This window comes from Kogia breviceps, chromosome 3, assembly GCF_026419965.1.
Source record: "Kogia breviceps isolate mKogBre1 chromosome 3, mKogBre1 haplotype 1, whole genome shotgun sequence".
Lineage (NCBI taxonomy): Eukaryota > Metazoa > Chordata > Mammalia > Artiodactyla > Physeteridae > Kogia > Kogia breviceps.
The window spans coordinates 122,247,729-122,264,082 of NC_081312.1; positions in this window are offsets into that span (position 1 = coordinate 122,247,729).

A 16,354-nucleotide genomic window follows, 5' to 3' on the forward strand; every position below is an offset into this window, starting at 1 on the left:
GTCATGCCCTGCTCTGTCTGGAGCAGTCAGACCAGAAGGCACACAGACCAGGGGCTCGCACTGCAGGAGGGGTTCTCTGTCCACTTTTTTTTTTTTTTTTGCCAAAATGACCCTGTTTGCTAGAGGACAATTTCAAGCCTGCTCTGGATGGATCTCTTAATCAAAATGGATTATGCCAACAAAAAGGAATGTATCCTTCTAGCTTAGTCCCAATCATTTCGCTGAACTAGAATAGTCAGAAGTACTCCTCTGCATCTGTCAACACCAGCTCAGCATCTCCTGGTGGCCTCTGGTGGTGGTCTCACTGAAGGGCTTGTCAGGGTCTGAGGAGGAGATTTTGGAGAGAGGCAGAGCCAGCTAGCTGGGACAACATTGGTGACTCAGGAGGTGACATTCTCCTCTCTGAGTCACAGAGGAACTCCTTGAAGTACCCGCTGGGAGTCTGTGTTTTGCCAGATGCAGACGTTGTGTTTTTCCTGCCAGCGAAGTTGTTTCTCTGCCTACACGGGGTCATCAGCAGGCTGCTCTCAACCTAGACGCCCACAGAAAAGTGAACCGAAGCAAATGGTCCGCAAGACAGCTCTTAAGGCTCACATCTCAGCTCAGCTCTGTGAGGGAGAAGCATATGGAAGTCAGGGGAATGTAGGTACCTCACAGGGTGCCCTGTATGTTTGGGGACTTCTTGCATGTAACACTACAGACATTGCCAAAGTTTTGAACGGTTACTTCTGACATCCTGGCTAGATCCCAGGCAAGTCATTATGTCCTACCTCTTCTGACCCTCTCCAAATCCCTGTGAATGTTGTTCCCTGTGGTGTCTCTGAGGCAGCTCAGTGGATGCCATGTTTCTTACAGGGGGAATGGTATTTCACAGATGAGCAAAATGCTTGTTTCTTGGGAAAGGGATGAAATGTGATTTTGGAAAAATTTCCCGAGCGACTTTGAAAATGTTGGTGGATGAATGGGGCTATTGTAATGCCAGTCATCTTTATATACTTATTCCTCACCACTGCTTGTAATAATCCCTCGGAAGCTGAGGATGAAATTGGTTTCTCAGTGATTTCTCTTTTCACCCTGGATAGCTCCTATAGGATTATTTAGAAGTCCTCAAATCTTTGTCAGTTCGTTGGTGACATGCTTCTGGGGGAGGACGAAGTGGTCTTATTTCATTGCCAGTGCACTGCCTTCTAGGAGCTGGTTTAATGGAATGGGGGCAGGGAAGGAGGAAGGAAGGAGGGAGGGAAGAAAGGAAACAGCACTTTTTGATGTGGACCAAATACTTGTTACTTGCATGCCTGTTGTCCCATTTTAATCTTCCCACAAATCTTTGGGACAGGTGCTTGGATTCCCATTTCACAGATGAGGAAACTGAGATTACGTAAACGGAGCTAGACAAAACTCGGGGAAAATAACAAGAGTTGGGATTCAAATCTAAGTCTCTCTGAATCCAAACCTGGTCCATGCTTGCTCCCACCTGCAGAACACCTGTCCTCCTTACCAGTCTCCCTGGGCAATGTTTTCCTTCCTTCCATCATTGAAATAACCACAGCTTCGCCACATCACCTCCCAGACAAATAGCTGCGACTTTCTCTCCACCTCATCCGTGCTTTTCAATATTCCACTCACCAGATTTTCCCTGGACTTAGATTTGGCCTTAAACACATGAAAAATAATGATTTCTCACTGTAGGTGGCCAAAGGCTCTTCTTAACTCGCATCTTCCCAGCCCCTCAGATGGTTCCTTTGGCTGCTTCCAGCCCTTCATTAGTAAAATCTAAATGATGCTGTACAGTTCATGGGCTGAAACAGGGCCACACACAGCAATTTAACCCATAAGGTGGAGTACCTGACCTTGGAGAGCTTTCTGTCTGGGGCAGCATGGGTCCCGAAGCACAGGCCACAGGTAGACAACCAAAGAAAGAGGCACAAATATGTTTGCTAAATAAAACCTTTACACTATGTTCAGGTGAAGGAGTGAACCAAGTGGAGTTTATTCTGGAAATAAGGTCCCAAAGCTGGCCATTCATATAGCTCTTTGTCTCAAGGGAGTATAACAAGACAAAATGGAGTCATTGCATTCGAGAGTGCAGATTAAATTCCCTTGGCAAACTGACCTTTGACCTGGCTCATTTTTCTACATACCCCGTGTCCAACAACTATCTACACTTGTTCTCTTGTTCCGGATTTTTTATAATAAGAGCACCCAGAGGTCTGACTCCTGAGCTGACTCTCAGTGACTGCCAAGGTGGCCCCAGGTATCTCAAACCCTTCTCCTGTGGGTCACCTTTATGGCTGGCACCCCGAGTCGTACTGTCCTCTGTGGATACCAGCTCTGCCTCTTCTTCCCTCCATGCTGAGACATCACTGCTGTCTCTTCCTCTGTCCTGCTTTCTGTTTTTCCCATCTTCCTTCCGATACTCTATTCTTATTTCAGTAGGAGACTTGAGCTGGGGGAAAGTTAGTGTTGTTCTATAAGCCACTGGGAGCCACTGAAGATTTGTGAGCACGAGACTGACTGTCCGTGGGGACCTGGAGGTGGTGGGTGGAGTAGGACCAAATCGGGGACATCATTAACGATGCTGTTGTAATAGTCGAGGAAAGGATAGTGAGGGTCCTAAGCTAGGAGGCTGGTGTTGGGAATGAAAAGGAGAGCAGGAATGGTGGACAGAGTTCCCTTCCACTTGGGATCCCTAAGCCCCCCGATGTTAGAAGGGAACCCCAGCCTTTACACTAAGAATATCCAGATTTGGGCTTTTGTATAAAGCTGCCAGCTGCCATGGAAAAGATTCACAGATGAAAGTTGTATAATTCTGGGCTGTGATGTGGGTAAGGAAATAGAAGAGCTAAGAAAGAGGTCTCAGACAAAGGAAGGAGAGAAAATAACCAGAATTATTATAAATGAAAGAAGTGATCTCAGAGTTAGATTAAGAAAATGGGACAAAAAGAGATGATCAAGACTCTTCAAAGGAGAGAACAGGAAGGCGGAGGGACTGTGTGCTTTAGTGGAGCAAAAACTCGTGCTATTCATCTGTCTGTCTGTCTGATTTAGTTGACACTGGAATTACTCTTAGGAAAGAAAATATTTTATTTAGGAAAATATCCTGCTCGGTATAGAAGATGAGATAATGAGGGCATACTTTAGTGAGAGTCAAGAGACAAATTTCTCTGCATTATAAATAAGTAGCAATTTGGTGATGGGGTGGGGGCAGTGTGGGGGGAAGGGAGGGGCAGAGAGAAGATAGGAGGGGGGTGGAAAGAGATAGAAGAGAGTGTCAGGGCATCATGGTATGTTCTGAGGCTTTTCAGAATGGGAATGATGTTACTCAGTTAGAAATGATTTGCATTTCTGAGACATACACCTCCTTTCCCAGGACCTTTGGAAAGTCTGCTACTTCCAATGGGAGTTTTTTTTTTTTTTTAAATCCACAGACACCACCAATGCATTGGATCCCTTGTCCAGGTTCATGCTGTGGGGTTCAGGGGGCTGCATGCAAGGGTGAGTGAGGTTACCCATCTGCTGACCTGATTCAGCTACAGGAACCTGAACTTGGAAGGGATGCTGTGATTATAAACTTTTCAGGAACACTCAGAAATCTTGGGAGAGGAACCTGGATTTCTACAGGTCAAGGACTGAAGTTCTAATTGGTCAAATCTGGTTCTTAAGGACAGGGAGACCCCAGCTGGATTACCTATCTTGGCTTATCTGTTTTCTTTTGGAGTCCAGCTTGCCTGAATATGTTACACTAGTTTGGATTGACCAATTACTTGATTCAGTGACCTCCAACCAGCTCAGGTGTGAAATTTGAGCATCTTGGAGTCAGCTAGGGAAGCGCAAATTTTCGATCTGGTCTTTGTGGGTAAGTGTGTGTCAGGAGGCTGGAACAGCAGGAGATACAACTGTCTAGAGCCAGTGTCCTGGGACTTTCTTCCAGCGGCAGTCAGGACAGCTTTCTGGAGATCTGTCCAAACTGCCTTGTTCCAGAATGCATAAGCTATACCCTGAATCAGTGCTGCTCAAAATTTAATGTGCCTCTCAGAGCTACCTGGATGGCTCATTCCGATGGTTTGCTGAGTCCCATCCTCAGAGTCTGGGAATGGGGCCTGACAATGTGCCTCTCACAAATTCTCAGCTGCTGCCGCTGCTGGTTTGGGAGGCACACTTGGAGAACTGCTGTTCTCAACCAGCATTTCTCAGACTTTAATGTGCATGGGATCCTCTGCAGGTCTTGTTAAAAAGCAGGTCTATGGTGGATCCTGATAATTTGCATACTGACAGACTCCCAGGAGATGCTTTTGCTCTTCAAGTAAGGACCACTCTTTGAGTAGCATTGCCCCTTGTCATGCTGACTTTAGCCTCTGACTGGCTGCAGGTCAAGTGTTCATATCCATCTAGGAATAAATACCTCCACTCCCTGCCCAGTTGACTCCACCCCATGTCCCTGTTAGGAGCCTAGCTGCCCAATCAGCTGTTGGGACACCTGTTCATCCCATCCACAGTGCTAGAGGGACAGTTAAGCCTTGTCAGGCTCCAGTCTTGCTGGCGTCTGTGCCCTCTCGCTCCCCAGGGCCTGCTCTGCCCTCGCCAGTCTGGCAGGGAACCAGCTGTTCCTTTGTCCTTGAAACCAGCCCGGCTCGGCTTCTCTCTGGCTTTCCCACTGTCCTGGTCACTCCTGAATGACTCCAGGCTCCAAAACGGGCCTGCTACAGCTGCTCTGGCGAAAGGGCAGGAGGAACTGGGAGGTGATTCAAATAAGGAGAAGCTGCAAAGATAGAAACATAGGGGAGAAGGAAAGAGGAACGGGGCTTCATGCGTGCCTCATATGAGTTTTGTTATTTGTAGGATTGGAATAACAAGGACTAATAAGCGAATAAGCACCATGATGGATTTAGGGAGGGTTTCTTGTAGGGTGAGGTCGTGGGAAGGGAAATGGTTTGGGGTTCAGGACACCCAAGTTCTAGTCCTTATTCTGATGCTAGTCAAGAGCCCCCTGGCCTCACTGTTCTCATTTATAAAAAGAGAGGGTTGTATGAAACCAAATTGGAGGTACCACATATCACAAAAAGTCACTTATTATGATGATTATCTAGGGAGGCTGGGAAAGCACTAGGCTTTGGAATCAGAAAGACCTGAATTTATTTATTTATTTATTTAATTTATTTTCTTCTTCTTCTTTTTTTTTTTGTGGTACGCGGGCCTCTCACTGTTGTGGCCTCTCCCATTGCAGAGCACAGGCTCCGGACGCGCAGGCTCAGCGGCCATGGCTCACAGGCCCAGCCGCTCCGCGGCACGTGGGATCTTCCCAGACCGGGACACGAATCCGTGTCCCCTGCATCGGCAGGCAGACTCGCAACCACTGTGGCACCAGGGAAGCCCTATTTTCAATTTTTAAATTGAAGTATAGTTGATTACAATGTTGTGTTAATTTCTGCGATACAGCAAAGCAATTCAGTTATACATATACATACATTCTTTTTTTTTAGAGTCTTTTCCATTATGGTTTATCATAGGATATTGACTGTAGTTGTCTGTGCTATACAGTAGGACTATGTTGTTTACCCATTCTATATATGAAAGCTCACATCCGCTAACCCCCAGCCTCCCATTCCATCCCTCCCCTAACCCACTCCTCCTTGGTAACCACCAGCCTGTTCTCTTACGGAGAAAGACCTGAATTTAAATCCTTGCTTGTCCTGCTCAACGTCTCAGAGCCACTGGACACATCAGTCACTCTGAGTTGCTACTTTACCAGTGAGGATTAAATGAAATAACAAATAAAAAGAACCTAAAATAGCTGCATGTATATAATGAGTGAGCACTCAAGAAAAAGACGCTAATATTATGATAGTCACTAAAAACATGAAAAACCTGTACCTTTCCACTGTGCTCCATTTCGTTAGACTGAAATGCTCGAACGTGTATTACTTTTTTCCCCTCTAGAAACACTTCAGTCATGTGCTTCCCACACTAACCCCTTAGGTAGTCTGTGTTTGCTCAACTCAGCCTCCAAGAAAATATGTTCCAAAATCTTGCAACAAAAGGGTAACAAAAATCAAAGCAGCATGTTGCCCTACTTAGCATGTTTTAGGGAATTATTTAATACTAAATTGCAGGAAAACTGACTGAAACAGAATCTGTGCCAACAGCTCCTGTGGGCCCTGTAACCCGAAGGAAATGTTTAAGAACAGGGCAGGTAGTACAGGACAAAATGGTTTTTTATTGTCTGTTTCTCTGAAAATGGTTGTCATGGGATGCTGAACATAGCGGGTGCTCATTCGATGGTTCTTAATTGAAAGAAGGGTGTTCTAGAGACTTAAATGTTCCACCTGTTCAAGATTACAGTATATGCTGAAGGTGACTGTTGCCTCCATTGGTAGCCTGACGGTTTGTTTATTTAGTTCTAATTTGGGGCCCCCAGGAAGCAGGTGTTTGGTTGCAAGCAACAGAAACTGAGTCTGGCTAATGTATGTGGCTATCTGGAGTTTACAGGTGCACAGGGAAAGCTGGAGAGTCTGGATTAGTAAACAATAGGAATCCAGGACTTACCTGACAGGCACTTCCATAGGGATGAATGAACCAAAGGTTTTGAATATTTCTTTTTTTTTTTTAATTTATTTTTTTTGCGGCATTGGATCTTCATTGCTGCGTGGGCTTTCTGTAGTTGCGGTGAGCTACTACAGGGGCTACTCTTTGTTGCTGTGTGCAGGCTTCTAGTAGTTGTGGTGCATGGGCTTAGTTGCTCTGCGGCATGTGAGATCTTCCTGGATCAGGGGTCGAACCTGTGTCCCCTGCATTGGCAGGTGGATTCTTAACCACTGTGCCACCAGGGAAGTCCCTGAATATTTCTTATCACTTAAGGAAATAGGCCAGGCATTTCTGAAGGTGCCCCTCCCTCAGGCCCAGCCTTCAAATATGATCCCCCTGCCAGGACTCTGATATGAGCAGCTGACAAGGGGACAGTGGCACATCAGAGGGTCAGCCCATATATTACCCCCATGCCCAGCAGTTACTCTATCCTCCTATTGCTTATGAGATATAACAGACATGAGGACATTCATTCTTGTGAATCATAAGTTCAGGATGCAGCCCAATGTGTGGTGTTGCCTTCAATATTAATCTCCGAGTACTGGTTAGTTAATTTCCTATTAACTACCCAATAGTTAATAAAACCTGGTGGTTTTGTTTTGTTGTTTTGTGCCTAGTATGTTTGGGTTTTATGGATAAATGCTTACTTAGCGCATTGTATCTACAAAGAACCCCTATGGGCTGTAAGATAACCCCAATGGCCAAACAACTTCATCTACTGAAAGAATTATTTCTGTGGTATGCTACACTCATGTCTAGAATTTGGCTAGGGAATTGTGGTCTTCCTGTGCCTTATTTCCCCAATTATATTCTGAAATGTGCATAATAGACCCTACATGGTGGGTTTGTTGTATTAAATTGTAGAATACATATATTCATCACATCTGATATGGTAGGAAAGAATACAAAAGATAAGGATTATAACTTGTCTAGATATAGACAAGTCCTTCTATGACTTTCTCTATCCCCATGTAATAAACAGTGACTAAGACTTTGTTGGCTTATATCACAAAGTTTTAGGCAGGAGGAAGGTGAAAGAAAGGGAGGGTGGCCATGTTCCCGGCCCCTCGATCTCTCCATGGTACAGAGCTGAGTCACAGCACTTGAGTCACTGGCACCCTCATTCCCTGTCTGTGATTTTGGCTATCACAGTTCTCCTAACAATTCCCCTGCAGGCTCAGGAGTGATGTGGCATCACTGTTTTTTTTTTTTTTTTTAATATTATGAATTATTTTGTGTGAGAAGTATAAAGTTGATATTCTTTTTAATGAAAGTCTAATAATTTATTTCTTTCCTTGTATCACTCTGCCTGACACCAAGTCCGCAAAGAGAGAGAGTTAGTTTGTCTGGCCTTGATGATGGTCCCAACTCTTCAGCCAGGGGAGAGGATGTCATTCTGGTTGATTGTTCCAACAAGCAAATTAGGGCAAATTGATGTTCATAAAAGGAAACTGGGTCACAGTTGCCAGGAGTACAAACAGTCGATGATACCCTGGGTGTGCAAAAATTCCAGATCTCCACTACAGGGTTTGCAGCATTTACTCCCATAAAAATTATAAAGCCTAATAAAGAAACTACTCCAGGGCTTCCCTGGTGGCGCAGTGGTTGAGAGTCCGCCTGCCGATGCAGGGGACACGGGTTCGTGCCCCGGTGCGGGAGGATCCCACATGCCGCCGCGGAGCGGCTGGGCCCGTGAGCCATGGCCGCTGAGCCTGCGCGTCCGGAGCCTGCGCTCCGCAACGGGAGAGGCCACAACAGTGAGAGGCCCGCGTACCAAAAAAAAAAAAAAGAAACTACTCCAAAACAGCAGTTAAGATATGGACAAAAAAATAGACTAAGAAATAGCATAATTTAATCACTTTGTCATATATATATATATATATATATATACACACAAACACACATATGTATGTATATATGTATGTATGTATGTAATCATATATATGTATACATACACATGTAACTAGGATTACAGTAGAATATTTTGTATTGACATGATTCGTTAAAGTTACCCATTACTAACAGACACTAATTTGTTGGCATAATTTGTTTGCAGCTCTCAGCTTCCTGCCCAGCTCCCTCTCTCTGGCCATCTGAGTCAGCCAGTCTGTCTGGCTTCTACCAGGTGCTGTGTGAGGTTCTAACACTAAGATGGAGACCAGGTACCAGTTTCGGTGGTCCTTGTTGCCAGGGAGTGCCAAATTGAGGAAGAGAGACTGACAGGTAAGTGGGTCAGTTTCACTTGGCTGGTGACCTCAAGGACGTCAGACTTTGGATTTGGGGTGCAACCTGTGCTAGGACACCAGGCACTGAGGCACTTACCACATTGCATTCTGCAGGATTCCTAGGGTTTTTCTCATCCCAGATACTTCATTCCCTTCCTTTGTAATCCTGCATCTCACTTGCACAAATCCAGTGCCAACTGTCTGGGTCCAATTCAGTGCCATGAGGCCCCTGTCCGCTGGCCAGCCCCTTCCCTGGATGGAGCCAGGACTGCCAGGAATGAGGCGATGTCTTCCTCCACCCCAGCCCCTCTCTCCACCTGTAAGTCTTTGTCAGAGGACTCCAGAAGGCCACCTCCTCAGGCCACCTTCTCCGAAAAGCTCTCCCTTTCCTCGGAGGGCAGACATTGTCTCTGCTCGCTAGGTACTCCTTTACGTCCATCAGTTTATCCGAGGCCCACCTAGGAAGCTCCTTGGGGCAGCTTGGTCACTGTGCAGCGTAAAGGGGCAAACATTATCTTTGCTCCCTTTTTCTATCTGCTCTTTTTGGAGAGGCGCCAACCTGAGGAATGTGGAAAGGATTTTATTTCATTTTATTTCTATTCATTTTCAAGCCTCTGAAGCAGTAGAATTGACTCCTCTGCTTTTGGATTAGGCTCAGAAGGATGATATAAATCTCACTAACTCTGAAAAAATTGGGGAAGTGTCTTCCAAAGCTCTTCTTTGATCTTGTCATCTTCCTGCTCTCCCCCCTGCCCAGGGGACAGTCCAAACCCTTCCTATCGGCTTTTGAAACCCCACATGGGAAGTGGACCCCCTAGCCAGGTATTCCTCCCATGGCGCATACCTCCCATCCTGTTTGGGCCACACTGGGCTCCATGTCATCCCCCAAACACTCCTCCTCTCACTCATTTGGGCCATTACCCAGAATGCCTTGCCCTCCCATTCTCACCTCTTCAAATCCCACTCCGTTTTCAGGACCCTGTTCAGAGGTCACTTCTGTCAGGAAGCCTTCCCAGTTGCAGCGAATCTCTCCTTCTTGTCCCCTTTCACGGTGTTTGTGTGGCTCTCTCTTACTTTTCCCATTTTAACTTTCATTCTGGATAATCTGCCAATTTTCCTCACTACATCCCAATTCTTATTTAGGTGACCAGACACTCAAGACAAGGAAATTCTGGGTTGGGGGGTTGCATCCAAAAGCCCCTTTGGCATTACCTCCCTCATCCCGTCAATCAGCAAGTCTGCTACTTTACCTGCAAAATGTTTCTTGAGCTCCTCCCTTCCTCTCTGTTGTGATGATCAGGGCTTTGGCCCTCTTCACTGCTCCCAGAGCTCACTGCAACGGCTTTCAACCTGCGTTCCGTTCTGTGACCTGCTGGGCTCAAATCCACTGTCCTCACAGGGCTGGCAGTTGTGTGTTTCTCTCCCCTGTTAGTCCAGTAGCTTCCTCAGTAGCAACCACATCGTGGTTATAAAGGCCTGGTGCCTATTAGATGCTTAATAAACACTGAGTGAATGAAGAATGAATGAGTGATATAGTTATTGGGATTGGGGATGGGGGTGCCAACCAGCTCGGATGGGAGGATGCTACGTGATCATGGGTCCTTGACTCGTACAGACATCCTGCCTTCCCTCTCAGACCCTGTTTTACTCATCTGTAAAATGACAGTGCTGATCTTGTTTCTGAGGTCCAATCATGGATCCAATTTCCCCCCGATTCATTTACATCAGTCTCACAGTTAACCAACCACCTTAAGTTAGAGTGATCTGAGGGGTACTTTGCAAGAGATCACCCTTCCCTATGAAAGAATGTTTTTCTTCTCATTTCAGCTTGTTCCTTAGGTCTCTTGTGAAGCGGACATGGGCTATTGCCGATGGGGCAGCATACAAGGGAAAAGCTTTCTAATGTGGTGTGTGACTCTCTCTCCCTTTCATCACCTGGCTGGGTCTCTCAGGCTCCATGATTCAGATTCAAGTTAAAGAGTGTCCGAAAAATCTGCTTAGACATAAAAATCAATCAAAGAAAAGGAAGAAAGATTGATTTCAAGCTACAAATTACATAATTCAGATGGTGAGTACACATGGCTTCCTCCTTTAAAGACTGTGGAAGGTGGAAATCTGAAGTGTTAATTCAACAGTTGAAGGAAATGACAATAATGATTATGCCAGGAAATTTCTCCCTGTGTAATGGTTGGGAAAATGTGCTCAGATCAGAGATATAGAAGTTATATACTTTAACTTTTTTATGCCTAAGACCCTTCCTGAATTCAAATATTCTGTCCTCTTGCTCCCAGAAGTATATTTAATGGTCAGTTCAGTTGGGATAATATGGTCATTGCATGAACAGGTCTTGGAAAGTTTTGATAAATTCATACCAGGTTTCTCTTGCTTACAAGAATAAAATAAGTATAATATTAATAATAATGTCTGGGACTTCTTAAATTCCTCCTATAAGCATATTTCTAGTTTCCTAATGGAAAAATCTCTGCTTGAAGGCCATCAATTATTCCAAGCTCCAAAGCCATAATTTTCCTGGAAAACAGAATCCTCTTATTTGGGATCCTATTTCTTTCTGTGTTGCATCTAAATGAGACTGGGCCATCTGAGCAGTGAGTATCACTGGGGGAGTATTGGCTGTTGGTTAGGGTGGAACCATATAAAAATTGTTAATGTGTGTTTGGACAAAGGGGATTGAGCTATGCATTGTTCACCTAATTATTTCTGCCGGGGAAGTAAAGTGAGAGCACAGCTGTTTGGAACAGAGTAATGCAGCCGACCAGGGGCCGCATGAGAAACTGTTATGGAAAGAGCATGAGTGTCATATGTGGGGATGACCCTTGAGAAGGTAGGTGGGGGTGGCAGCCTGCAGTCTATGTGTTTACTGTTTTGCAACCTCTCTTATCTTCATTCCCTTTAGTCATTTTGTAGCTCTAGCTTCTCTGTTGCCTGTTACAGTATCTTTCTTTCATTAACCAATATCTCCCCTTACCATCTTACTAATGACTATGTCATGGAGAATACTGAATAATCCATATGATGCCATACTATCCCTGCCCAAGGTGGAATGGGTGGAGAGGTTGAGGATCAGGGCAAATGAGTTGATGGAAGAAAGTCAATGATTCTGATCAGGAGGGTGGATCCATGGAGCCAGAATGTTGGGGGTCGGTGGGATGGACAGTGTCAGGCATCTATCAGGAGATGGGAAGTCAGAAAATGACTGAGGTGGTGTCCAGGTCAGGAAAATGCCTAAGCATCTGCCCCTTAGTGGTCAGGAGGTCAGGGGATAGCTAGGGTGTTAAGGATGCCCAAGTGGGCCATCCAGAGACACAGTCTTGATGCAGTAGAGTGGGGCTCACAAGTCATTTATTGTAACAATAGTGAAAGAATCAATGCTTATCAATTTTTCAATAAATTGAACTAGATTCAAGATTATGTCTCTATGAAAACTTACTGACTTATGTTCTGATGTACATTCTTGAACTGGAGAAAAATGGTCAGGGGTACAGATTACACACCAGGAACCACAGGGACTATCTTACATCAGCCACTTCCCACAATGAAATTTCTTCTAATAGCTGCAACAGTAAAATATTGGGTAGCATTTTACTTCCACAATTTTTTTTATGACTTCATCAAAATTTGAGGGGCATGTTGTATATGGAAGTAACAAATGTCGGGTGTGTAGCTGAAGGGAAAATGTTGAGAACTGCCAATTTAGTGTCCTGAACTGTGGCAGTGGAGGCAGACCGAGAGGGGGTGGGGAGCAGGTGCCTCTGTTGTTGGCTTTCAGGATTTTGGAATTCAACATTGGCTGATATCTGGGTCATAGACCAGTCAGGAAGGTCAACTGCTGCACCACTGCCTTCTATTCCAAAACATACATCTCCCACCCTTGTCACTCTTTCATGCTCCAGACACACTTGGTCTCTGTGTTCTTTCATGCCTTCCTTCACTGTGGCCTGACATTTTCTCTTTGCTGCTCCTTGTCCCTAAGCCTTCTGCTTGAGGCCGAGTCTGGAGCCTGGCCATCCCTTTCTTACAGTAGTTTCTCTCCTGGCAGCCGTTCCCAATTTCGTTCCACCCCCTGGCTTCCTGATGCTTCCCTGTTGGAAAAATTCAGTGAAAACACGGTGAGATGGAAAAAGCCCCCACCAGGTGGTACATCCCTGGTTTCTCACCCCTTTGCCCTCATCTTGCTGTGTCGCTGAGCAAGGCGTCTCCTGTTTTGGTACCCCAGTGTTCTCCTCCATGATATGAAGTGATGCCATTAGCAGAATGTTACGACCCTTGATTCCTCTGCTTAAAAGCTCTCCGAATCTGCCCCACTGAAAATTTTAATACAATATTGCCTGCAGTTTTTTTGTTTTTTTGTAGTACGCGGGCCTCTCACTGTTGTGGCCTCTCCCATTGTGGAGCACGGGCTCCGGACGCGCAGGCTCAGCGGCCATGGCTCACGGGCCCAGCCGCTCCGCAGCACGTGGGATCTTCCCAGACCAGGGCACGAACCCGTGTCCCCTGTATCGGCAGGCAGACTCTCAACCACCGCGCCACCAGGGAAGCCCTGCCTGCAGTTTTTTATACACCTTTATGTGTTCATCAGAGAAATTTTGGAAATGTAGATGAGCACAGGGAAAAAAATGAAGGTCGTTGTAGTTAGAAAGGAAACGCTTGCTTTTCAGCTAGGACAGGACACCATCTCTTTGTGCCAATCTCTTCCCCTCTTCTACCTTCAACTCCATTTTAGCCCTTTCGCTCTCCCCTTTGGCCTCTTGGAGGATGGTAACATTATGGGAGACTGAGTAATAATAATAAGGTGGTTAGAGAAACAAGCTTTCGAATCAGAGAGGTCTGGGTGGTGCCTAATTTCATCGTGGCCTAGCTGACCCTTGGTGACAGTGTTTCTAAGTGTCTTTTACTCCTTTTTAAAATGGAGATAATAATAGTATCTTTCTCAAAGCCTGGTGAGGAATTTACCGTATGGCATGGCACATAGTAATAGCTAAATAAGTGTTAGCTCTGAATAAGCTCAAGCTTTCTCTTTATGCATCTTTTTCTAGTCTGGTTCACGGACCTCTCAATGACCTTACAGGGATTACTACGCTGTTTGACCTTTGGTTTTTACCTAATCCTGGGTCTTTTTTCCTGGCCAGCCAAATGCAAACTTCTTCAGTGGTGAACCCTGCTTCTATTTCTTTTGTCTTCTTAAGGAAACCAGACAAAATGCTCGCCCAATATTTTTGGAGCAATGAAATGTTAACACCAATTAGACGATGCTATGGCATTCTCCCAGCCATAATTAAAATCGTGGTGAAATTGTTCTTCCCGGGCTTTACCTCTTTGCCCGCTACTCTGCGATACTTTATCTTGATAGACATCCTCTGACACCCAAGGAGCCCTGAGATTTGGGATTTGGTGACTCTTGAATTGGCTGCCTGAAATGTCCGAGTTGCCCCAGGCTCTCTCTCTTGGGGCCAGGAGATGTCTGCATCCTTCCAGCTCATGGTGAGTTTGGGAATGGCCATCCAGAGGCTCAGGAATGGAGACGCTACCCTCAGAGAAGTCAGGGAGAGGTGATTTTTCAGTGTTGTCTGTGAGTTTATTTGCTGTCCATCGTTTGTCATGGCCACACGAGGGTATGATGGGCACTTTCACCGCCCTCAGCACACTGTGGGGAGATCTGTCCCCATGGGTTTTAACTTTGGAGAAAAACCTCAACATCACACGTAAGGTGGAAAAGTTTTATTTATCATACCTGCTATGACAACAATTCTAACTAATGTTTGTATAGAGAGTATCTATTTGGGGACTGATACTGGAAGAAAGCATCCTCTACCCCCTCCCAGTGTGTAGAATGGACAGGGAAGAGGCTGCAACAGGAGCAGCTTGGTCTGTAATTAACTCTGCCAGCTGAGGTTCTTACCCTAAAGGGAGGGGGTGGGCAAGGTGAGGGTTCAGGTGTTAGGAATGGGAGGGGAGGTTCTGGACCTGCATTCTGCAGCAGCAGCCTGTGCTCCGCATTTTCTTTGCACCAGAGAAGCCTCCTCATTGGCTGTCTGCCTAAGGATCAAAATCTCCCCATTCAGATTTTCTCTACCGTGTGCCCTTCATTTGGGTGTCCGGGCGGAAGTTGACCCCAGGCTCATCAGAACTGGAGCTGCGTCCGGCTCCGATCTGGTTCTCCGACTGCACAGTTCCGTCCCACTTGGGAGGTTGGAGGGTGCCGTGCATTCATTCCAGCTCATCAGATGCGCTCTAGTTTGGGGGCCCATCCATCGCCCCACCTTGCTGTGTGGAACCCAGAGCTCGCCAAATGCCCAGATCGCAGCTGTGACTGGGTATTTTCAACACTGCTCTGTGCGTACCGAAAATCCAGGGAGGGAAGCTACACAGAAAGCTTTGGAGAGCAACCAGAATGCACATGGAATTACTCATGTTTGAGGTGGGGATGGCGAGACTTTTGCTCAGGGTCTGAGCAGAACAGAGCCAAGGGATACAAGGGATCTGGTGTCTTAGAGACCCCTCCAACTTTGTAAGGTTCTAAGTCTAATTCAGCGTGAGAATGGGAAGGGCAGGCTGACCGGGTAGAGATCTGCTCCTGTTTATTAGAAAGAACCAAATTCCAGTATCATGTATATGGAAGGAATTGTTCTCAGATCACAGTGGCCTCGCCCCATCAGGCAGGGGACGGGGACGCTGGGAGGCTGTGTAAGGCCTGGGGGTGCTGGGATGGGGTGGGGTGGCCTGGGGGTGGGCAAACCAGGGCTGGCTCAAGGCTGGTGTTGCGCACAGATGTGGGCTCTTAGACACTGACACTTATTCTAGACTCATTCACTGGAAGATCCAAGGCCACCTGCCTACCCATGTCCTTTAGGGCTCAGCTCATGAGGCTGAGTTTCCAGGGAAGTTATCAGAGGTGGCTCTTGGCCACTGGTTTAGCTCAACACTGAAGGGACGGCCACTATTCATCTTTGTACAATGTTCTATTCATCCTTAACACCCCTCCAGTCCTCCTGGGTGCCACTTCCAAGGTTTTCATGATCCTGTTAGATAAGACATTCATTTCCTTTCCTGATCCCCTCTTATTTGGATCATTGGATTTCCTTTCCCATAGAGAATGGTCTTGGGGTGAATGCTTGTGTCTGTTGCTTGAATGCACTACAGTCATAGACTTGGTGCTGGATGTGAGGGGCAGATTTATTTCCTTTGATATTTTGCATCAGCGGTACTGGCGTTATACAACAAAGGAGGTCTTAGAGAAGTGCTATCAAGGGGAGCTTATACAAAGACACCCCCGGAATTCTGATATGTCCTCACTGAGTTGCAGTGCTGCAGTGAGGCACCATCACTTGTCGCTGAGGTGAAGAACATGGTGGGGGAATGTTGTTTAACCGTCTCTGGGGTTAACTGGGTGTAAGGCCAGCCATGCATCACCCCAGATGCCTCTAGGACATGCTGCCACTGTATCTATCCCTCCCTCACGGTGTTCTCAGAGGCACAAGAACTCCAGTATCCACATGAACATGAAGGTGGCCCAGGGCATGGATATTTTT